At 47.6% G+C, this 23,744-nt stretch overlaps 1 pseudogene; it reads left to right on the top strand.

Moving 5' to 3' along the window:
- Window positions 1-16,693: 16,693 nt before the first annotated feature.
- On the top strand, window positions 16,694-17,157 carry LOC118714981 (annotated as a pseudogene).
- The last annotated feature ends 6,587 nt before the right edge of the window (window positions 17,158-23,744 follow it).

Genomic DNA, 23,744 nt, shown 5'->3' with positions numbered 1-23,744 from the left:
CTCACAGGTCTCCACTGGAAGGCGCTAGGCCGGATCCAGGACCCCAGTTTGAAGCCCAGCTCATTTACAACCAAAGTGATTCAAGTCACACCTCCTGCCCTCCATCTTTTAGACTCAAAGGGACCTTCCAGACTTAAATTCTGCAAGTCTCTGAGTCTTTCTTTAAACCAGATCATGCAATCAAATTCTTGTTTAAACACACACACACACACACACACACACACACACACACACACAAGAATCCCTGGCCTGTAGCTCAGTTGGTTAGAGCATTGTCCCGATAGGCCAAGGTTGTATGTTCCCCCAGTTATGGCACATACAATAAGCAACCAATGAGCACATAAATAAGTGAAAGAACAAATCATTGTTTCTCTCTCTCTCTCTCTCTCTCTCTCTCTCTCTCTCTCTCACACACACACACACACACACACACACACACCCTAGGATCAATAAATAAGTTTTTAAAATTTTTGTACTTAATTTATTTTAAAAGAAACACAAAAGAGCCATTTGTACTGACTTTAGGGAAGAAAATGGATTTAATTTGTATGGCAACTATAAAACAAGAAGTTACTTTTATTTTCCCCCACAAATATTATATAGACTAAAGGCCCGATGAACAAATTCATGCTTGGGAGGAGTCCCTCGGGGTGGCCTGTGGGGATTGGGCCCCAGCTCGCAGCCCCAGCTTGCTCCCCATCCTGACAGCCCCGCAGTCCTGCCTGGCACCTTGCAGTGGCCTGGCACCAACCCCTCGCCTGCTTCACCATCCTGCCTGTGGGGCAATTGATTGGGGCTGGCCCCCACTCCCCCTCTCCCAACCCCCAGTTGGGCACAACCCCGCCCCTCACCATTATCCCTGGTCATCATCTGCAGGGTGACCAGGATAGTGGTCAACACTCCCCCCTTGGCCTGGCGCCACCCAGTAACCTGCTCCACCCTCTCCCCACAGTACACTCCTGTTAGGACCCATTAGGGCCAGCAGCACCTCCACTGCTGCCCGCTGCCAGCATGTGTCACCCATGCCTGCCATGTTCCGCACCACCCCCTGGTGGTCAGCATACGTCATGGTGAGCAGTTGAACTCCAGGTCAAACTCCCTGACAGATAATTTGCATATTAGGCTTGTATTATATAGGATGGGAGCCAGTTACTTGTGAGAGCTGGGTTGCTGAGATCACCAGCCATGTGGTGTCACTACAAAGCACAGCTCCGTGGACAGCCAAGCCCACCGGCCGCCTAGGACCAGCTTGAGCTTCCTCATAACATTTTCAAAACAAGCAATTATAACATGGTTAATACGATCACTTCACAACCCCTGTGGACACCGTGTTCCTATTGCATGCCCTCCTGCCTGGCCAGTGTATGAGTGGCTTCGGCGCTGAAGTCCTTCTGCTAATCCTAGCAGCTTCACATCCTACACCTGACAGCACCCACACATGTACACAAACAAATCAGTCTGTCCCCTCGGCGTTCCATCTATTAAGGACAAAAAAATCAAAAGGCCAGTCTATGTACTATGATAGCTCCTCATGTTCATAGACAAATTGAGCAAATGCAGGTGGAAACTCCCAACGAGGAAGAAGGCGTGAGAGGGGAAATGTGTTCATGTAAAGTCTAAAGAGATCTTTAAAAAACTGCAGTCTGAGAATTTTATTATTAACCTAAGCTTCTTAGTATAGAAACCCCAAAACTCTCCCAACTGGACAGCTAATTGAGGGTTGGAAAGAGCCAAAAAGACTTTTTCCTCCTGTGTTCATTCATCACAGGCCATCCAGAAACCCTGGCTCAATCCGATATGTGACTTTTGTCCATGCACTCCAAATCAGGTGAGGATTGGCTGGTGATGATGTCATGGCCTGGGAAATCCCGCGTGAATGTGGTTTTAATATCATGCCTCCGCTCATCATACATAACAAAGTATATTAAGTGTAACAGTGAATGAGCTGTGGAAAGGTAGTAATGGGATAAAGCAAAGAATCGTGTGTGTGTGTGTGTGTGTGTGTGTGTGTGTGACTAAACATAACTAGGTCGTCAAACAATACACATCTCTAAAAAGGCCAAATAAATGAGTATTGAAACTCAAATGACATAGAACATTCCAGTATTAGAAATATGGAGAGATGACTTTTAATGAGAAATATTCAGTAGTCTAGTAGAAATATTTGTAAGTTTTTGTATGTTGAGGGAGAAATTAAATAAATAAATAAAGCCACTAAAAAAAAAAAAAAAAAAAAAAAAGTGAGTTAGCAGTCACTGCTTTTCTGGGAAGGGTAATTTTCTTCTCTTTAGTGAGCAAAACTGGCCAAGCCAAATCGTGACTTAAAATCTCGATAAACTTTAAAGTGTCAAAGGATAACGAGGATGCTTGACTTCACTGTCTCACTCTAGACTAGGGGTGTCGAACTCAATCAGAGAAGGGGCCAAAATCTAAAATCCAGCCTAAATCGCGGGCCGAATGGTTTACTGAACAGTCATAAACTGTCATTGTGATGGAAACGCAGCGGAGTGCAGTGATGACAGCACGGTGCGGGCCACATTGCAAGGCCTGGCGGGACGGATTTGGCCCGCGGGCCTTGTGTTTGACACATGTGCTAGACCATCAAGCAACCCAGAGCAACGAGACAGAGCTGAGGAAAGAACCCAAAAAGCTTTCAACTATGAAAATCCTGACCACGCAGCGTCCACACAAATGGAGAGTCTTCTCGCACCAACGCAATGCCAGCTCCGCGGCCAGTCTGGAGGACACAGTCATTGGTAGTCATACGGATGCGCTCCTGCTGCCTGGTTAGGGGCTGCGTGGCCAGTCCACAGGAGATGCTGGGCTTGCGCACCCACTTATGACCCAGACTCAGCAGAAATGCCTCTCGCTGTAAAAGCCACACAAGCTGTGGAAGACTCTTCCAGACATGCATACATCTGTTCTCAAATGACTCAGTGGAAACACTGATTTATATCATTCTGAAATGGCTGTTCTTAAATGATTTCAGAAGGTTTTTTCTGCTCCACCCCCTGCCTGCACAGGGAGGGCTCAGACACGTGGACAAACTGCCCTCAGCTTGTCACCACTCAGCAGGTGCGGCCTCCAGCTGGGGACAGTCCTTGGACCCGGAGTTAGAGGAAGAACTGATGGAGGCTTTGAGCATGCCCATCCCCGCACTCCGGGATCCCATCCACCTCGCTGGTCTGGAGGGACAGCCATTGTGAAGGTCAGGGACACAGAGGCTTCCCCGGTGGCGTGGGGTCCCTCACACCCTGGCAGGGATGTGCAGGCACATAGTAGGTCTCTGCAAGTCAATGAACCCGTGTTTACACATCAGGGCGGGGGAGTTGGTTCACAGCTCGGAGAGGGTCCTCAGAGGGGTCCGTGTGCCCCAAAACGGCCAGTGATGCTGGCCCAGGAGAACAGCCGGGCAGCGTCTGGGTGGGCTGCCTCCCGGGGCGGGACATCAGCCTTCCCGCTGCCCGACTTCCCCCAGGGCGAGCGCAGGGCTCCGGGTTAAAGAACCGGGCTGGCAGGGCCAGTGAGGCAAACAGGTGTGGAAAGAGGGGAAGGAATGTAGACACACACCGGCCTGTCCGGCACACGGGGAAAGAGAACTCCAGGCGCTCGGCTCTCCACCTGCGGGAGGCTGTGCGCTCCGGGCGGCCGGCGGCGCCGGGCTCGGCGAGGCGGCCCGTTCGCCCCGCCCGTTCCCGGGGGTCCACGGGTGCAGCCAAGGGCCCGCGGGACCCGAGGTTGGAAGCGGCCACCGCCGTCCCCAGCCACACGCCTCACCCCAGAGCACCGCTCCCAAGTCCGGGGTGCGCGCTCCAAGGACGGGTGAGGGGCCGCCCTGAGCCGAGCCAAGGCGGTCTGGGTCCCAAAGGGACAGAAGTGGAGCACGGAGTCCGAAGCCCCAGCCCCTCCTCTCGGCCTCCCTCCGCTTCGGGCCCTCCTGCTCGGCCGACCCGGCAGCCAAGCCTGCGCTCTAGACGAGGCACTGACCTCCGCACCGTCCGCATCCCCGGCTGCCCACCGCCTCCAGGCGCCCTGGACGGAAACTTCCCGCGTCTCTGAGGACAAGCCCAAAACCGCCTCGAAGCGGCAGCGACTCCAGCCCGGAGCCCGCAGCCCAGAGCCCGCAGCCCGCAGGCCAACGCGGCCGGGCGCCCCGTCCAGGGTCCAGGGTCCAGGGCGGCGCGCAATGAGCGCTGCAGAACGAGCCCTCCGGAGGGGCTCGCCGGCCGGGGGCCGCGCTGATTGGCTGCCCGCACCCTGGCCCCGCCCGGCCGGCGGTCCACGTGGCCATGCCCTCCTCCCCCCACACACTCCGCATCCCACCCACCCTACCCCCTGCTCCCGCCCCGAGGCTGCGCACCTCCCTCCGCTCCGCCCTCTCCGCGCCGCCACTCCGTAGGTGCGGGTTTTCCTTTGGAAAGCCTGCGAGCCCAGCCCTGCAGGAGGGGGAGAATGGGCTCGCGATGGAGAGAAATCCACGTGCACCCCGTCTCCATCTGAGGACCCAAAGCCTTTTCAAACAGGCTCCCTTAGCCGCCCTTGAGCTTAGCACCTGCTTCTTATGCAATTTGTTTGCATTGAGAGGAGGAAAACCCGCACTCATCTGTACCTGAATATTTTCGCCTTCCAAAAATTATAAAAATACAGCTAAGCCTTTTATTGCACCTCAAGCCAAACCCTCGTTCCTTCTCCTTTCCCCAGTGAAGTATTACTAATCATTAAATAGTGTTCACTTCAAAGAGAAAACCTCATTAACCTCCTTCTTACCGATCACAAAGCCGAGGGCAGAGAGCTGACTGAGGACCGTCCAGTCCATTAGTGGCCGCTGTGTGTGATTTGAACCCAGGAAGCGTTCCCTGCGGAATCCCTGAGAACTTGCTGGGAACGCAGACTCTCAGACTCACCTGGAGCCAGAAGTCCTTGTGACAGATCCCCACGTGGCTGGAGCGTGCATGAGGTTCCAGAGGCTTCGTCCTGTTCCACCTGCTCTGCGCTGTTCTTGCTGTCTTTTCATCTCTCACTCCAACTGGCATAGCATTCCGCTCATCCTGCCCTCATTGCACTCCGAGGTCTACTTGCCCTTCTCCGAGCTTCCGATTGCACAATCTATGGCAGGCCTCCCCCTGTTCTACCTGTTCACACACACACACACACACACACACCATCTTATTCTGTTTACCATCTAACATTTCCAATCCTTTCCTCTTTTATTATCAAAGCAGGCTCTGCAGCCACAGTCCTGTTATGGAGTTGTCGCCAGTCTGGGAGGGAATGGAACCTCAGAGGCAGGGCGTGGAGATTCTATGAAAGACAAGGGCCGATCCCAGGCAGGCCTATGGCTGTGCGCAGGAGGCGCACAGCTCTTGTTGGACCCCGTTCACTCCATGAAACTGTGGACCTACTCTGTGTCAGGCCCTGCAACAGAGGCTGGTGTACACCAGGTACACAAAACAGTAAGAATTCCTCCTCCCGGGGAGAAGCACAGAGTGTGGTCAGCGTGTCCTGGGGAGAAATGAAGTGCAACAGGGAGGTGAGTGCAGGAGGCTGTGGTGCTCGGGCTCTTTCTTACTGTGAAGGGAACAAGGACGGGAGGAGCTCAGGGAGTCGGTCACACAGAACTCCACACTCGTTCATTCACCAAGCATGTAGTGATCCAACACTGTGAGTCAGGCGTGGTTCTGGCCTGTCTGTGTTACTGGAGTTTTTTAGCTCCAAGTTTTCCTGCACTGAAACGTTCTTGTCCTGATTGGCGTCTTTAGAGAGGTGAGCACGGTAAAGTGCGGTCATTCGGGTGGCCCTAATCCAGGGTGACTGGTCCTTATGAAAGGGGAGATTTGGAGCCCCACAGACAAAGGGAGCATGCCACGTGAGGTGACGGCGGAGATCAGGGAGCTGCTGCTATGGGCGAGGAACACCAGGGGTTGCAGCAAACCAAAGCAGATGAGAGAGGCATGGAGCCGATGTTCTGTTTCTCACCTCAGAAGGAGCCAACCCTGCCCACCCCTTGATCTTGAACTTCCAGCCTCCAAAACTGAAAGACAACACATTTCTGTTGTTTAAGGCACCAGCTGTGTTACGTCGTCATAGCAGCCCATGCAGATGCACACAAGCATGTTTCTAAGGTGAGATGGTGCAGTTAAGTGACTCATCAGCACATTTCCAATGACCTGATGGCTTTTGTGCACCAGCAGGAAGCCAAAAATGGTCTGATAAATTGAAATGTACTAACTTTTATTCACCACAAGAAAAAAAAAATTTTTGTACAAGAAAAAAAAAAAACTAATGAGCCTCAATTATTCATTATTTCTTCATCAAGTGTTTATCAGAAGTCTGCTGTGTGCCGGGCGTGGGGTGTGTGACACATGAGGCAGGTGTGTGCCCTGCTCCCATGAGACTTCTGTGTGTCCTTATGGGATAGCCGTAAATAAATCAACGAATACAGGAACAAGATGATTTCAAAGCAGAATGCACACTTAAAAAGGAAGGAAAGGGGAGGGAAGGAGAGGGAAGGGAAGAGGAGGGGAGGGGAGGAGAAAGGAGGGGAGGAAAGGCTACAGGATTAAGATGATTTCAAAGCAGAATACATACTTAAAAGGGAAGGGGAAAAAAGAAAAGAAAAAAGGAAAGAAGGTGAGAGGATTAAAGAATGGGAGGTGGCCCACCTGGTGAGGCAGGACAACAATCTCTTTCAAGACAGCATCCTGCCATTCACTTCGTATCACCCTTTCTTTCTCTCTGTGCCGCCCATTTTATACCTTTTGAGGTTGTGTAAAATCAATCAAAGTCTTTTCCATAAAAATGGGGTCAAACTATTTATCTTCTTGTGTAAGAACCTGTGAAGGTCGTGCCAACAGGATTTTGTGCACGCACTCACATGTGTGTGCACACACACACACACACACACATCCAATACTCCTTGATGTGCTTCTGCATTTAAAGATAGTGACCCACGTGACATGAACATTGTTCCCTTTCCTCACTTGTGTAACAGCCAGAGCACTCCTGGGCGCAGCCCGTGCCCCATCAGCACACTGGTCACTGACGGCAGCTCTCCCAGGCCTGGGACAAGGCTCTCAGCAAGGGCAGCTGCGGTGCTGAGCTCTCGCAGTGCTCATGTGTGGACCTCAGAGACTGACAGGAAGAACAGCTAACGTTCTCTGGGAGCTTGTGTGCGCTCACTATGCTCAGAGTTTCACATGGACTTTTATCCCATAACCCGGCAAAGTAAATGGTCTTATTACAATCTCCATCTTACAGATGGGAAAACCGGGTCTCCAAAGAGGGAAACTAAAATGCCAGCTCTTGAAACCACCATCCAATGACAGAATTATGCCGAGAGCCCATCTCTGTACCTGCAAGGCCTGGGCGAGGCTCGGCGAGCAGCAGCAAAGAGCGATTCTCTGTTCCTTGGCCCTTGTCTTTGAGATCTTCAGAGCGCTGTTTTCATTTGCCCAGCCCTCTCCTCCAGCTTTCAAGTTCACTTTTCTACCAGATGGTCACTTGGTTTTCCTTTGCTTCAAACTGGAGCTGGGAGAACTTTGATAAACGACACACGGCTACATGTTTTGCTCTTCAGCCTGTCTCCTGGCAGCCTCTGAGGAAATGTGAGTCACGAATAGACCTCATCTACTTTGTCATACCCCAAAGCTCATCCATGGGCGGCTCCCAGCACAAGCTCCTGCCCTCCCTCAGATAGCGGGAACTCGGCACCCACTGCCGGACCAAAGCTGGGGCCACTCCCTGCAGGACCAAGGCTGAGGGCCACCCCCTGTGGGACCAAGTCTGAGGGCCACCCCCTGCAGGATCAAGGCTGTGGGCCAGGGCCACGCCAGCCCCTTCACACAGGCACCCCCAGGCCTCCCACAGAGAGTGCGCCCCTCCCAGTGGCTTCAGCTTGTCCTGGTGAATCACTTTCTGTTCTGCTGGCTCCGCACAGTCCTGGCCAGGGAGAAAGCTAGTTCCATGGAGAAAAGACTGCAAGTAGCTCTCCTTGGACCCGGATTACCCGCCTGCGGGGGAGGCAGCCTCCACTGTTAGCGCTTCCTGCCTGGCAGCCTCCGCTGTTAGCGCTTCCTGCCTGGGGGCGGCCAGGCTCCCTTAACCGCCTGGCACTCAGACAAGGTGCCCACAATTCACTGTGCAAGGCGCGGGTGGGTTCCTTCCCCTCCCTCGCTGACCACAACTGCCTCAAGAGCGCACACCCGGGAAGAACAGAGCTTCAGGGCAAATGGGAGGACTGTGAACCCACAGGGCAGAGGTCACACAGAGCTGCTGCACTGGGGGTGGGGAGGGGGGGGGGGGGACCAGCTCCACACCAGGCCAGCCTTGGCCACCACCCAGGGCAATGCTCCCCCACCCTCCGTCCTGTCCCTCAGCTCCCCATGTCTCCCCTCTCTCCAAGGGTCATATTTCCCCAGTACACGGAAGACTGCTATTGTCATGTGTTACATCATTCTGTCATTGACTCTTGTATTAATTCATTGTAAAATTTTTGTCAAACAGGTATTTTACATCTATGTTCACAGCAGCACGCACAAAAGGTGGAAGACCCCAAGTGTCCACTGACCTCACTGGGTAAACAAATGCGGTTTGTGCATGTAATGGAACAGTGTGAGAAGGAAAAGGAAGTCCTGTCACATGCCACACCAGGCTGAACCTTGAAGACATCGGGCTAAGTGAAATTAGCCAGTCGCAATCACACTCACACACACACACACACACACACACACACACACACACTGTCTGATTCTTCTCATATGAAGTCCCGAAAAGCCAAATTCCTAGCTATAGAAATAGGATGGTGGTTGCCAAAGGAAGTGGGGAGAGAGAGGGGCAGAGGGAGCAGTTACTGTGTAAGGGGCCAGAACTTCAATTTTGCTAGATGAGAAGAGTGTGGCAAATGGACGGTGGTGATGGCTGCACAGACCGGGAGTTTACTGACTGTGCAGTTAGGGAAGGTTAAGCCAGTAAATTGTATGTGTATTTTACCATAGTTTAAAAATCTGAATCAACAGAGGTTCTTCTAAATCAGTTTCAAGTGGCAAAATTTTAAAGTTTAAAATGTAATATGTGATTTAATTTGTACAGAAATGACCATACTTAGACTTAACATTTTTGTATAAATAAAAACTTTTTTACATTTGGTTTATGTGTGCTAACGCTATAGTAGGCACTTGAGATGCAGTTTTAAAAGACAGTCATAATCCCTGGGCTCAGAGAATTTACAAAGAGCGCTGGATGACCCGGATGGGACCTGATTCAGTTCACACTTTCCTCCTCCAACAAACACTTATGAGTGTGTGCGTGGGCAGGCTCTCTGTGTCCTGCCAGAATTCACTGAACATGGCAGACACGGACCCAGCCCTCACAGGGCTGCCACTCTAGCAGAGGAGAATATCAAACAAGAAATCACTGTTTCTTAGCCCTGAGCTCCACTCAGACACAAGGCCTTCTGAACTCTGCTAATGACATCCAGACAGAGAGCGTCCCCTGCAGCCCTCCCATGCCTGTAAAACATCCGTGAAGCAACACCAGGAAGAATATGGTAACTCAGTCTTTTCCAGGGACTGAGCATTTACTTGAGGCATCTGACTACATGACATGACAGACACTGCGGCAACGTGCAGCTGGAATTACGAAGAAGCCAGCCAACAGAATAACGAAGAAGCCAGCCAACAGAGACCGGAGGTCAGAGCAGAGAGGAATCTGGGCTCTGAGACCACACCACCTCTCACAGCGGCTCAGTGAGTTGCTGACTCCGTTTACTGGGAGTTCCAGTGGCTGGAAAAGCTGTGGTATGAGAAGGGCATCCAGGTAAGAAATGGCTCACACACCTTGGGCTTTTACCTGCATTATCTCAGTTCCTCGTTGTTGTACTCCATTAGAATACCTTCCTTCTTTCCATGTTATAGATGAAAACCCGAGTTTCAGAGAACCTATCTGATCTTCCTTAAAGCTAGAAAGTCTAAGTTGAGAATGCATCCTCCCAGCTCTAAGTTACCTCAGAACCTTGGGTCTCAGAGAAAGATCTATGCTGGGGCATGGATGTGGTCACCATCGAGTTAGACTCCAGGAGATACTCATTAAAGCAATGGCAGGGAATGAGACTGCCAAGTGAGGATCACAGCTCTGCACATGATGTGCTCTGTCAGCAAAGGGAGATGGAGGTCAAATGTGTGAGGGAGCAGTGGCCATGCTTCTGGGTGCCTTAAGGTGAAACGGATTTCAAATCGTTTGTTTTCTAGGTCTTGGCAATTTCCTGCCGTGTTTGGATTGCATCATCCTCATATTGAATTTGGTCTGAAAAATTCAAGAGTATCTCTCTTCTACATATGGATCTCTAAACAAACTGTGCAAATTAGCACTGGCTTATAGGGCCAGGCTGCAGAGAATGAGGCGGAGAATATCAAGAAGTAGGTGTGAGGCTGGAAATGGTGACTCCCAGGGTGACGCTTCCACCCGGTCTTAATCAACAAGATTCCATGTTGAGTTGTTTTGCCCCTGGGGAATTCAGAGCATTCTAACATTTTAGTAAGACTTTTTAACAGCAACAAATAAAAAGGAAAGCAAAGTTAGTTATTGGATTGGAAGAATCAATATTGTGAAAATGTTCATACTACCCAAAGCAATGTACAGATTCAATGCAATCTCTGTCAAAATTCCAATGGCATTTTTAAAGAAATAGAATAAATAATCTTAAAATTTGTATGGAATCGCAAAACACACTCACACACACACACACACACACAGTCAAAACAATCTTGATAAAGAAAAAATCATGCTCCCTGGTTTCAAACTATATTACAAGCTGTAATCATCAAAACAGCATGGTGTTGGTATAAAAACAGACACAGATCAATGTAACAGAATACAGAGCCCAGGAATAAGCCCATGCATATATGGTCAATTAATTTATATCAAAGGATCCAAGAACATACAATGAGGAAAGGGCAGTCTCTTCAGTAAATAGTGTTGGGAAAACTGGACAGACACATGCAAAAGAATAAAACTTGACTGACCACTATCTTACACCACACACAAATATTAACTCAAAAATGGATTAAAGATTTGAACATATGATCTGAAACTATATTACTCCTATAATAAAACATAGGTGTAAGCTCCTTGACCTAGGTGTTGGCAATGATTTTTTTAATCTGACAGTAAAATCAAAAACAACAAAAAGAAAAATAAATAAGTGGGACCACACTAAACTGTAAAGCTTCTTCACAGCAAAGGAAACCAACAAAATTCCAAGTAACCTTCTGAAGGGGAGAACATATTTCCTAATCATATATCTGATAAGGGACTAACATCCAAAATATATAAAGAACTCAAAAGAACTCATACGACTTATAAGGGGGGCGGGGGGAGATCTGGTTTTGAAAATGTGCAGAAGATCTAATAGACATTTTCCAAAGAAGACATACAGGTGGCCAGCAGCTACATAAAAACATTCTCCATATCTTTAATCACCAGGGAAATGCAAAGCAGAGCCCCAGTGAGACACCACCGCACACCTGCTAGAATGCTTTGTCAACAAGACAAGAAATAACAAGTGTTGACAAGGATGTGAAGAAAAGAGAACCATGTTGGCAGGAATGTAAATTGGTGTAGCCACTATGAAAAACAGTATAGAAATTCCTCAAAAAAATTAAACATAGAACATTGTATGGATCCAGCAAGCCAACTTCTGGTTATTTTTCTAAAGAAAACAAAACTACTAACTCAAAAAGCTATTTGCATCCTTATGTTTGTTGTAGCATTATTTACAACTAGAAGCCCAGTGCATGAAATTCGTACAGAGGGGTTCCCCTCAGCCAAGCCTGGACTCTCTCCAAGCCGGGATTCCTCAGGGGATGTCAGTTTTGGATCCCTGGGAAACCAGCAGTTGGATATTCCTCTCACAATCCGAGACCACTGGTTCCTAACTGCTCACCAGCCTTCCAGCCTGATTGCCCCTAACTTCCCTCCATGCTGGCCTGGTCACCCCTATTTGCCCTCTCTCCCACTCTCCTTCCTCCTCCCCCCCACCCACCCACCCCACCCCCGCTGGCCTGGTGGCCCCTTAGTACTCCCCCTGCCAGCCTGGTTGTCCCCAACTGTCTCTTCTTGCCTCCTGGTCACTCTCAACTGCCCCCCCTTCCAGCCTGGTTGCCCCTCACTGCCCCCCTCTGCTGGCTTGGTTGTCCCTAACTGCCCCCCCCTTGCTGGCCTGTTTACCCCTCACTGCCACCCTCACTTGCCTGTTCACTCCTCACTGCCCCCTCTGCTGGCCTGGTTGCCCCTAACTGCCTCCCCCCCCACTGACCTGGTAACCAATCACTGCTCCCCCAACCAGCCCAGTGGCCCCCAACTACCACCCCTGCCAGCATGGTCACCCCCAACTTCCCCCTCTGTTGGCCTGGTTGCCTCATGCAGCCTGCTGGTCAGTCAATTTGGTTGTCCTTCACTAACCCTCCTGCCAGCCTGGTCACCCCACACAGCCTGCTGTTCAGTTGTCACTGTGAGGGTGTTGAGACCAATTTGCATATTACCCTTTTATTAGTATAGATAGCCAAGATATGGAAGCATGTTAAGTGTTTATTTATGGATGATGGATGAATGAATAATGGAAATGTGGCATATAAACAAGGGAATATTATTCACCCATAAAAATAGTGAAACCACCTTAGCCAGTTGGGTTCAGTGGATGAGCATTGGCCTGAAGCATGAAGGGTCCCCGGTTCAATTCTGGTCAAGGGCACATACCTTGGCTGCAGGTTCCCCAGCCCTGGTTGGGGTGCATGTAGGAGGCAACCGATTGACATATCTCTCTCACATCGCTGTTTCCCTCGCCCTTCCACTCTCTCTAAAAGTCAATGGGAAAATATCCTCAGGTGAGGATTAACAACAATAACAAACATGAAAGAGAATGAAATCTTGCTATTTGCAATAACACAGATGGACCCCGAGGCATTCTGCTAGTGAAATAGTCATACAGAGAAAGATAAATACCATATTATTTCGCTTATATGTGGAATTTTTAAAAAAAAATAAGAATTCATAGAGAAAGGGCTAAAAGATAAAAAGAAAAAAAGCCATGTACATTTTGATTTACCACTGTAAATCAAATCAGAAGTAAACTAAGCTTTTCATATAGGTGAGCAAAACAATATTTACTGAATGAATTAGCTAGCCAACTTTTGATTTAAAAAAAAAAAAAAACAAACACAAACCTCACCCTAGCCAGTTTGGCTCAGTGGATAGACCGTCAGCCTGCGGACTGAAGGGTCCCAGGTTGTATTCTGGTCACAGGCACATGCCTGCATTGCAGGCTTAATCCCTAGTAAGGGGCGTGCAGAAGGCAGCCAATCAACAATTCTCTCTCATCATCAATGTTTCTATCTCTCTATCCTTCTCCCTTCCTCTCTGAAATCAATAAAAATATATATTTTTAAAAACCCTCTTTTTTGTACTTTATCTTCAATATGGGAAGTAGGGATTGAATGCTGAAAATATAACCTATATAACCCACTTGTTTCAAAACTAAATAAAATTTATAATAAAAAAGTAAAGTATGATTCATCATTAGCACACACTGACATAAATTTAAGGAACCAAAATATGTGCTGAGACAACTTTTTAAATATTTCCTTGCGCTTACTTTTACTCCATGATCCTTCTTTCTATCCTTGCTCCCAATAAATTCAAGCAGCTACACAGTATGTTTGCAGCCCTAGGGGAAAGTCTGCCAAAGCGAAACTCAGAGAACGAAGAATAAAGCCCTGGCTTATGAGTTTCAAAACGGGCTGCTGAAACCCTCGTCAGAAACAGTACTTTTCTGAAGCTTCTGAACCACAGAGCCAGGTTTTGAATATCACCAAGTCCCAGCACACCTTAAGCGATAAGTTGGGGGAAACAGTCTCCTCTCTGGCTTTCAGAGGAGGGACAGAGTCCACTGGTTGGATGGAAGAGAAGATAGTCTGGGGAGATGGAGGGAGTGGGGTGAGCGTTGCCTAGAGAGACCGCCATGGACAGCTTCCCCCAAGCTGTGCAAGAACAGCAAAAAGTCTAATCCAGGATGGGCTTCTCAACCTCAGCGCTGACTGGTGTTTTTTGCTTTCTCATATTCCAAATCATTGATTTGATACTCAAAATTTTCTACTGTTCAATCCCTATAAATTATTCTTTATTTCAGTTAGTGTATGCTTAATTTCTGACTGGTCCTTTTTCATGTCTTTGAAATTCTCACTAAGATCCTTGAAAGTCTCACTAAGTCCCTTGAAGCTCTCATTAAGATCCTTGAGCAGCCTTCTAACCACTATTTTGAACTCTGTATCCAGTAGTTTGCTTGCTTCCATTTCATTTATTTCCCTTTCTAGAGATTTCTTCCATTCTTTCATTTGTTAGATGCTTCTTTGTCTCCTCATTTTGGCTGCTTCTGTGATTTTTGTTCCTGTATATTAGGTATAACTGCTATATTTCCCTGTCTTGGTAGAGTGGCCTTGTTTAGTAGTTTCTGTGCAGGACCCAGTGGCTCAGCCTCTCAGGGTCCTACTGCAGCCTCAATATCCTACCCCATTAAAAAAAAACAAAATACCACACGTGGGTTTTGGAACAGCTCATCCCATGCTTCCTCCTCTCCTACCAGTCTTGATGTACATTCCTCTTTACTTTTCTAGTTGTAGGACTTCCATTCAGCCAGATTTCAGGGCATTCTGAATAATGGTTTTGCTGTATTTTAGTTATAATTTTGATGTGGTTGTGGAAGGTGGCGAATACCAGCATTTACCTACACCATCATCTTGGTTCACTCTAAGCTCAATTTAAAACATCACATGTTTTGGCTAAAACGGTTTGGCTCAGTGGATAGAGCATTGGCCTGTGGACTGAAAGGTCCTGGGTTCGATTCCGGTCAAGGGCATGTACCTTGGTTGCAGGCACATCCCCAGTAGGGGGTGTGCGAGAGGCAGCTGATCAATGATTCTCTCTCATCGATGTTTCTAACTCTCTATCCCTCTCTCTTCCTCTCTGTAAAAAAAATCAATAAAAAATATATTTTTTTAAAAAATCACATAACTTCTGGGAAGGGGGCAGGAGTGGAAAGAGGAGGTCAATGGGGGAGGGGGGTAAGGTGAACATCTGTAATATTTCAACAATAAAGATAAACTTTTAAAAGTAAATAAATAAAACAGCATATAACTTTTCTATTTCTTAGAACACTTTCTCCAGTTAATTAAAATTATTTTGCAGGTTTTTACTTTTTAAATAAAGTGTACAATAGATTTGTCTAGAAATTCTATTTTACTCTCCTGATTGCCTGCCTCTCTTTGGAGCTATTCTGTGTGGCATGCATATGACTCTCTTTGTGTGAGTGTTACCTTCAACATACTTGCTTTCTAACGGTTAGACACTCAAGTATGTAAACATGCATTACATAAACCTGAAATAGAGTTTCTGGGAGTATGGCAAATTTGAAGATGATTGTAACTCCCTCTTCCTTCCACTCTTTCTAAAATTGATAAAAATATATTTTTAAAAAATTAAAACACTACCATGTGCTCCTCAATGTATCATGGGCCCTAGGCGCTGAGCCTGCTGCCATGTGTACTGGTGTGGTTGGCCCTGGTTGTTTTTGGCCACCGCTCTGAGGAGGCTACCATCTCTTTTACCTGTATATCTAAAAAACAGAAAATGAGAGGAAGGTGGGCTACTGTCAAGTTAAAATCATGAACCTGGCCCTGGCTGGTTTGGCTCAGTGGATAGAGCGTTGGCCTGCAGACTGAAGGGTCCCAGGTTCGATTCCAGTCAAAGGCATGTACCTTGGTTGTGGGCACATCCCCAGTGGAGGGTGTGCAGGAGGCAGCTGATTGATGTTTCTCTCTCATTGATGTTTCTAACTCTACCTCCCTCTCCCTCTCTGTAAAAAATCAATAAAAATATATTTTTTTAAAAATCATGATCCTGAGTCAGATTTCCCAAAGAGCCTGTTTCAATCTCAGTGAATGCAGCGCCCTTGTCCCTAAGCAGATCCCATTGCCAAGTCCCGGCTAAGATGACAAGATAGCAGCAGGGAAGTGCTGGAGTACTGAGTGCTGGATGGATGCCTGACTTGTTGACTGCCACACTCCATTACTCATCATCACTTTCCTCCGGTAAATGCACACTGGTGCCTGTGAAGAAGGCAGCATGTCTCCTATGTTCTCATGAAGATAGCATTCTGGCTTCCAGTGTTGGAAAGCAAGGCTGGAATTTGTTTTGTTTTGTTTTGTTTTGTTTTGCTTTGTTTTTATAAGAGAAATGAGAATTTTTAATGAGGAATCCTGCCTTAATTGGCAGTGTGCTAAGTATTGATGATACTCAAGGATATATTTAGGGGTCTATGTGCTCAGCCAGCTTTCAGTCTATAACTGTCACTGGCGAGGGACCAGAATGGAGGGTCTGCCCAGCATGGTCTGGAACGTGTGGTTCTTGACCTAACGTAGGAAAGGGCTCATGCTCAGAGTCCAGGTGGTTCTGAGAGCACATTATTAAAGATGGGGACAGTGAAACAAAGGAAAGGCTTCAGACAGAAGAGGCAAGATCCCAGCAATAGGAGTGAGCGCAGACTGGACCCTCCCAACGCAGGAAGGAGCCGAGGGAACAGGAGGGAGCCACGCTCTCTTTCTCCTCCGGTCCTAGGCGCTTTGGGAGCACAGGCTTCCGTGCAGACATGGCCGAGTACAAGAGCCACACCACACACAGCCAGTCCTGAAAACGGCACAGAAATGGCAGCAAGAAACCTCGATTGCAAAGATACAAATCTCTTAAAGGGGTAGACCCCAAGTTCCTGGGGAGCATGCGCTCTGCCTAGAAGCACAGAAAGAAGAACCTGAAGATGCAGGCCAACGATGCCAATAGAGCACATCCTGAGGCTATCCAGGTGCTCGTACAGCCCAAGGAGGTCAAGCCCAAGATTCCAAAGGGTGACAACCACAAGCTCTGTCGACCTGCCTACACTGCTCACCCACGCTTGGAAAACAAGCTCGTGTCCACACCACCAAGGGTTTTAAGCTCTGCCAGCTAGAGTCCACGGCCAACGCTGAAATCAAGCCCCAGGCTTTGAGTGCAGCTCAGGCTCAGGCTCCGACTCAGGCTCTCAAAGATGCCCAGGCCCCCAAGCAGGCTCCACAGTAGAGGCTGCTGTCTGCTAATGTGAAGATGGAAGGATCCATGTGGCCCCTGGGCTACTTTTGGCATAGAACTGGTGTTCTTCTGCGCAATTGGTACAAATACACCTGAGGAAGTGAGCTACGCTGGGCTGCCTGGACTCAGGAAACTAGTTACTGTGGGTAAAGGAGGGCCCTCAAAGACAAGTTCAGGGGGTTAACCTGGGATGAGCTGCCACTGCCCGCTGTTCCCCTGGTTGCAAGTCTAATGGGGATCCTTAGAGCTTAGGAGAAAGAAAGAAAAGTACCTGCCTGAGGAAAGGAAGGGTTTCCCTTGTGCTCCAGAAAGAGTGCACACTGGGGCATCTTTTGTCTTATGATTCTTTCCTGTTTTCTTTTTCTTTTTCTTTTTTAATATATTTTATTGATTTTTTACAGAGAGGAAGGGAGAGACAGATAGAGAGCTAGAAACATGAATGAGAGAGAAACATCGACCAGCTGCCTCTTGCACACCCCCTACCGGTGATGTGCCCACAACCAATGTACATGCCCTTGACCAGAATCGAACCTGGGACCTTTCAGTCCGCAGACCGACGCTCTACCACTGAGCCAAATCGGCTTCGGCCATCTTCTCTGTTTTCTAAAGGCGGGGATTTTACGAAAGGTTTCAGGGGAGGGTCTCAACAGAATATGCGGCACCTTTCCAGGTGTGTTCTTTAATATGCTAATGCATCAAAATGAGGGTAGCCCTAGCTGGGTTTGCTCAGTGGATAGAGTCTCAGCCTGAAGACTAAAGAGTCCCAGGTTCAATTCCAGTCAAGGGCATGTATCTCATATCTCGGTTATAGGCTTGATCCCCAGCCCTGGCTGAGGCGAATGCAGGAGGAAACTAATTGATATGTCTCTCTCACATTGATGTTTTTCTCTCTGTGTCTCTCCTCCTTCTTTCCACTCTCTCTAAAAAATTTAATGAAAAATATCCTCAGGTGAGCATTAACACAACAGAAATATCTTGCAACTTATTAGCAGGCTGTTACTTGCTCAGTTTTTGTTTAACTGTTTTGTCTCAGTTTTCCTCTTTCCACTTGCCAAGGAATTTTTCTAGCCTCTTACTTCTCTACCCTCTCCTAGACTAGGCAGAATGAAATGGGCATCATAAGTGATGCTGGGAAGAAGGCACTGCCAGACAGAAGTATTTTCAATCCTCAAACAAGCAGTTAACGATTTTCTGTTGGAGGTAAACTTTCATGCCCTAGCAAGCGTGAGACCAATGTCACTCAGATATGTTATTTTATTTTTTGCCTTTCTTTACTCTTCAGTTTTAATTTCAGGTTAATGCCAAATTTAAATCTCTATGCCTCTGGATCTCTGCACCCCCTAGACAGCTGGCCTTTGACAGATGGGAGGGAGGAAGCTGAGAACTTGCCCCTCAGTGCCCTAAAGATCAACCATAAAATGAATGAACTGTGGCAACTGGGTTGTCTGAGCTCATTCCAAATTACATTTTGGTAAAGTTCATCTTTGTTTTCAATTATCACCCTGAAATCATAAATGCTGAACCTGAGGTACAGCCTTCCAGCTCCCAGCTCCCAGCTGAATCTTCTTCATTCCTCTTACTGCTGCCCCCATCAGATGTGACGCCCACTTCACTGGATACCTAAGGCAAAGGGTCCTCTCTTGGGGAAAAAAATACAAAAAACTCTTTTATTCTTTAAGGGAGTAAGTCTAAAAAGATTGTCCTGATTCAATGAATCCAGATTTTGATGTGTTGTGTTTTTAAGTACATCCCCCTTTAAGTATTCACAACCCAGAATAAACGCATGTTTATTTTATATCTTTTTGTCTCTATCCTCTTATGACTTTATAACATCCTGACAAGTTTATAAAGAATATTGAGGTTGATACTTGCTGGTCTCAGTAGAAATTAATCAAAATCCATCTGTTCCCTTCTTAGCTTGGACAATTTCATTACCACTAAACTAGGGATTATAGGATTCTTACATCTTTTTTTTTTCTCCAACACAGCTCTGCTGATTGAGAAATGATGATTAAAGCTGCTTTACTTTAAGGAAGATTGTTTCAAATCTCCTCTTCTTGCAAAGCAGAGAGATGAAAGCACCTGAAATATTTATATCCAAGGCTAGAAATCTGTTTTGGAGACATGATGATTGATTGAACCAAAACCTTTTTATTTTAAAGTCCTAGTTCTTATCTTTACACTTATTCTCTCCACAAGCTGGAGGAAATAGGCCCTAAATAAATTCACTGCCCTTATCCCAGGTAGATTTTTCTATATTTATCTATAATAATAAAAGCATAACATGCAAATCAATCGAATGACCGGACAGCAGAATGACCTCCAGACAGCCACGCTATGACACCCACTTGTGCCAGACCAGCCAAGGCTGGTGCAATGTGATTGGTCGGGGGGCCTGGCCATTGCCCCATGATCACCCTGTAGAGGGAGGCCCAGACCACCAGCTGGCAGGGCAATCAATCAGAGGGCTCCATGATATCCCCAAAGAGGGAGGCTCAGGCCACTGACCGGTGGTGCTGCGGTGGGTAGCCTGGGCCTCCCTCTGTGGGGGCGATGCATTGTGGAGCCCCAACTGGGTGGGCAGGGCCTAACTCTTTGGGAAAATCCATCAAGGAGCCCTGGCTGAGTGAGAGGGGCTTCCCTCTTTGGGGGTGATCGATCGTGGGACTCCTGTCGATGGACTGTGAGAAGACACAAGCCGGGTTGAGACACACACACACACACACACACACACACACACACACACCGTCCAAGTGCACAAATTTCATGCACTGGGACTCTAGTTTAATTATAAATTCAGTGTGGCATAATACAGAGACTCAGATATGAGCTTCCCTTTCTGACACTGACTATTCACAGGGATAAGTGTCCGTTATCCTTATGTGGCCTTAGAATGCTGCTTTCAAAGGAGTGCAGAATACAAAGTAGAGGAAATGAGTCTAAGCCTCCCTCAAGGAGATACCTTGATCTGAGATTCAAGAAATCTAAAGGATTAGAAATGATTACTGAAGAATAATTCTGGATTTAACCAGCCTCAGACAGGTGCTATAAGTAACTATTGTGACCTTTTTAAACCTAGTTTTCATGCATTTCCTTCTAATGCTCAGCTCTCAAGCATACAGTTGGATGAGCTTTGACAAATGTATGCCCTCATAGACCATTACTCCAATCCAGGTCTAGAACATTCCATACGATTAAGTTTTTCATGTGGCTGTTTAAAAAAAGAAAGGATCCCAACCAGTGTGGCTCAGTTGTGAGCGGGAGGTCAGGAGGTCACGGTTCGATTCCCAGCCAGGACATAGTTTTGGGCTCAATCCCCCCCCCTCCGGGGGGGCGGGGTGAGGGGGGTGCAAGATGCATCCAATCAATGATTCTCTCTCATCATTGATGTATTCCTATCTCTCTCTCCCTCTCCTTTCCTCTCTGAAATCAATAAAAATATAAAAAAAAGAAAAGAAAAGAGAATTATTATGCAGCCTTCTGCTACAAGGAATAACTCCCCTCTAAATTCCAAAAGGAATCAAGGAGAACCTGTGAGCAGTTCCCTGGGGAGTCAAATTTCATTAGAAACCAGTTCATGTCCAGAGCCTTTAACAACACAACCCAGGAAGGAACTGGTCCTGAGGGGCAGACAGAAGAGATGGCATCATGGCCCAAACTCAGGTTAGAAACACGATGGCTCCCTGGGGTAAAGCTGGAGCCTGGCAGCCGGTGCCCCTCGTCCTCTGAAATGGGAAATTGATTGAGGCAAGGCCGGTCTGGGCTGGCCTGTTGGATGAGATTGCTTGGAAGTATTTGAAGGCCCCAACTTTTACACAGATGTTGGGGTGTGTGTGGGAGGCACCAATTGCTATTTCTTTCACATAGATGTTTCTCTCTTTCTCTCTCTCCTTTTCTCTCTCTTCCTCTCTCTTCCTCTCTCTCCCCCTCTCTCCCTTCCTCTGTCTCTCAAACCAATAAAAACATATCCCAGGTAAGGATTTTTAAAAAGAGCTGAATTATAGAGTGGTTTCTCTTGGTTTCTTTGTATAACTACAAGTTCTATACTGGCAAATTTTATCATCCCCCTATTGTGCAGCACCACAGCAGAGTTAAGGCACCAAACACAGACGTTCAAGTCTCAGTGTGAGCAGCCCCAGAAACGTGCCCCTGTGCTGGTTACCGCCCTCCCACACCAGGTCCTGTGCAGCCGGAAGTCAGGTACCTTTATTTCCAGCCTCAGATGGCTTCCATGTCTTATTGCATAAAAGGATAATTATAGATACTCATCCTTAGAAATTATGAAGGTCATATAGATAAAGCCACATGAGTGGAAATTTCTCTTCATTCAGTAACTGCTGCTCAGGGACAGTACAGAACTAAGAGAGAAGTATATGCACTGACTGTAAAGTATAATGGAAAGAGCTGAGCCCTGGCCAGCGGCTGAGTTGGTGCATAAAGGGGCGGGTCCATGCACACAGGGGCTGGACCATGCACAGGGGCGGGGCCATGCACACCTGGGCGGGGCCATACACACCAGGGCGGGGCCATGCACACTTGGGCGAGGCCATGAACTCAGGGGCGGGGCCATGTATGCAGGGGCGGAGCCATGTATGCAGGGGCGGGGCCATACAACAGCCAGTTTCCTGAGAGGCCGGAGGAGGGCTGGAAACAACTCCGGGTTCCTCTCCCACAGCCAGTCAGTCTTTGCCTTGAAGGGATAAATGTGTGGAGGACACACCCACGTGTAAATGCACACTGAAAAGGCGGTGACTTGCCTATGACTGCAAACCACTGAGCACACCATCCGTGTGGATGTTTTAAAAAACTGGCCCTTTTAAAGCTCATGATAGTGAAGGCTGAATAACAATAAATACAAATCCCACCTGTAGTCTAAAACTAAAATGTGCACGCACACACAGTACAATGTCATGTTGAAAAGATAAAATTACTTTCCTCCCAAATAGCATCACAACAGCAGCAGGCTGTAGTAACTCAATTGTGCCCCCCGCCCCTCTCCACCAAGGCTCTCAGTGACTCTTTCCTCTAACGCCCTGCTCTCCTCAAACTAGACATGGTCTTTAATGTCCTGTAAGAAACGAGGTGGGAAAAAGACAAAGTTAGTACTGAAGTTTATTCAGCACTCATTGTGTAAAAGTCCTAAGTGTTTCATGGTATTGTATTGACTCGTTTAATCAAAACAAGAACCTACTGAGGTAAATCATCCCATTCTATGGATTTATAAACTAAGGCAGAGTGTTTAACATCCAAGTCCCACACTGGTAAAGGCAGGGCAGGAATTCAAACCCAGGCATGATAACCACACACTACACTGCCTCAGGTACGTATTAACCAAAGGAGTTACTTGTTTACTTGTACTGTTAATGTGCACAGGGTGGTTACCTATAGGATTTTTATGGTCAATTTTAACTTCTTGAGATTTCTTCACTGACTTAATATATAATGCAACTCAACTCAGCAACACACCCGTCTGCCTCTCACAGCTGAAGTGACAGAAGGTAAGCAGGCACCCTGTCCTCCTTGGCCTTCATGGCACCCACAGGCCACACTAGGTCTCCTCCAGCTTCCTAAGGACTAGACACACGCTCCGTCAGGTCCTAAGACAATGCACTCTAAGAACCCACACCGCAGTCAGGTGTAACAATGGCCCTCAAAGTCTTCTCAACTCTGCAGTTCCTTTTATTTTATTTTTTTTTTAATAAATGTTTTATTGATTTTTCAGAGAGGAAGGGTGAGAGAGAAAGAGAGCTAGAAACATCGATGAGAGAGAAACATCGATCAGCTACCTCCTGCACACCCCCTCCTGGAGATGTGCCCGCAACCAAGGTACATGCCCTTGACCCGAATCGAACTTGGGACCTTTCAGTCCGCAGGCTGACACTCTACCCACTGAGCCACACCGGTCGGGGCTCTGTGGTTCCTTTTAAACTTCAGGTCCGTGGTCAGCAAACTGCAGCTCGTGAGCCACATGCAGCTCTTAGGCCCCTTGAGTGTGGCTCTTTCACAAAATACTATGCCCTGGGCAAGTCTGTTTTGAAGAAGTGGCGTTAGAATTAGTTTAAGTTTAAAAAATTTGGCTCTCAAAAGAAATGTCAATCGTTGTCCTGTTGATAAGTGGCTCTGTTGACCAATGGGTTTGCCGGCCACTGCTTTAGATGAACGGACACTAGAGAAACCCTGTGAGATGTTAGCAATGGCCAATTACGTTACAGAATACCCTGGGCCGAAAGCTGCTCCCCTGGAAGTGCTCGCTGGTAAACTTTTAATTTTTATTTAGAATATACATTTATAAAGTTTGGAGCTAAGTGTGTGTCACACACACACACACACACACACACACACACACACATATACACCAAGGTAACTTTCAATTTTAAAATCATATGTGATACAGGTCCTTCTGGTAAAAGTGTTTCCAGCAACACAGAGGGGTCAACCACGCCCGCCCTAGCCTCCCACCCACAGCCACCACACCCGAGTCAGCGACACATCCCTCAGCCACAGCCGCGGCCCACAGCCCAGGGCCGGGCAGAGCCACGGCTCTCTCATCCCCACTACCCACCCCGCCAAGATGGAAT

The sequence above is a fragment of the Pipistrellus kuhlii genome, unplaced genomic scaffold (genome assembly GCF_014108245.1).
Source record: "Pipistrellus kuhlii isolate mPipKuh1 unplaced genomic scaffold, mPipKuh1.p scaffold_m20_p_11, whole genome shotgun sequence".
Lineage (NCBI taxonomy): Eukaryota > Metazoa > Chordata > Mammalia > Chiroptera > Vespertilionidae > Pipistrellus > Pipistrellus kuhlii.
Note: the sequence above shows the minus strand (reverse complement) of the source record. Positions and strands in the feature narration are given on the sequence as shown.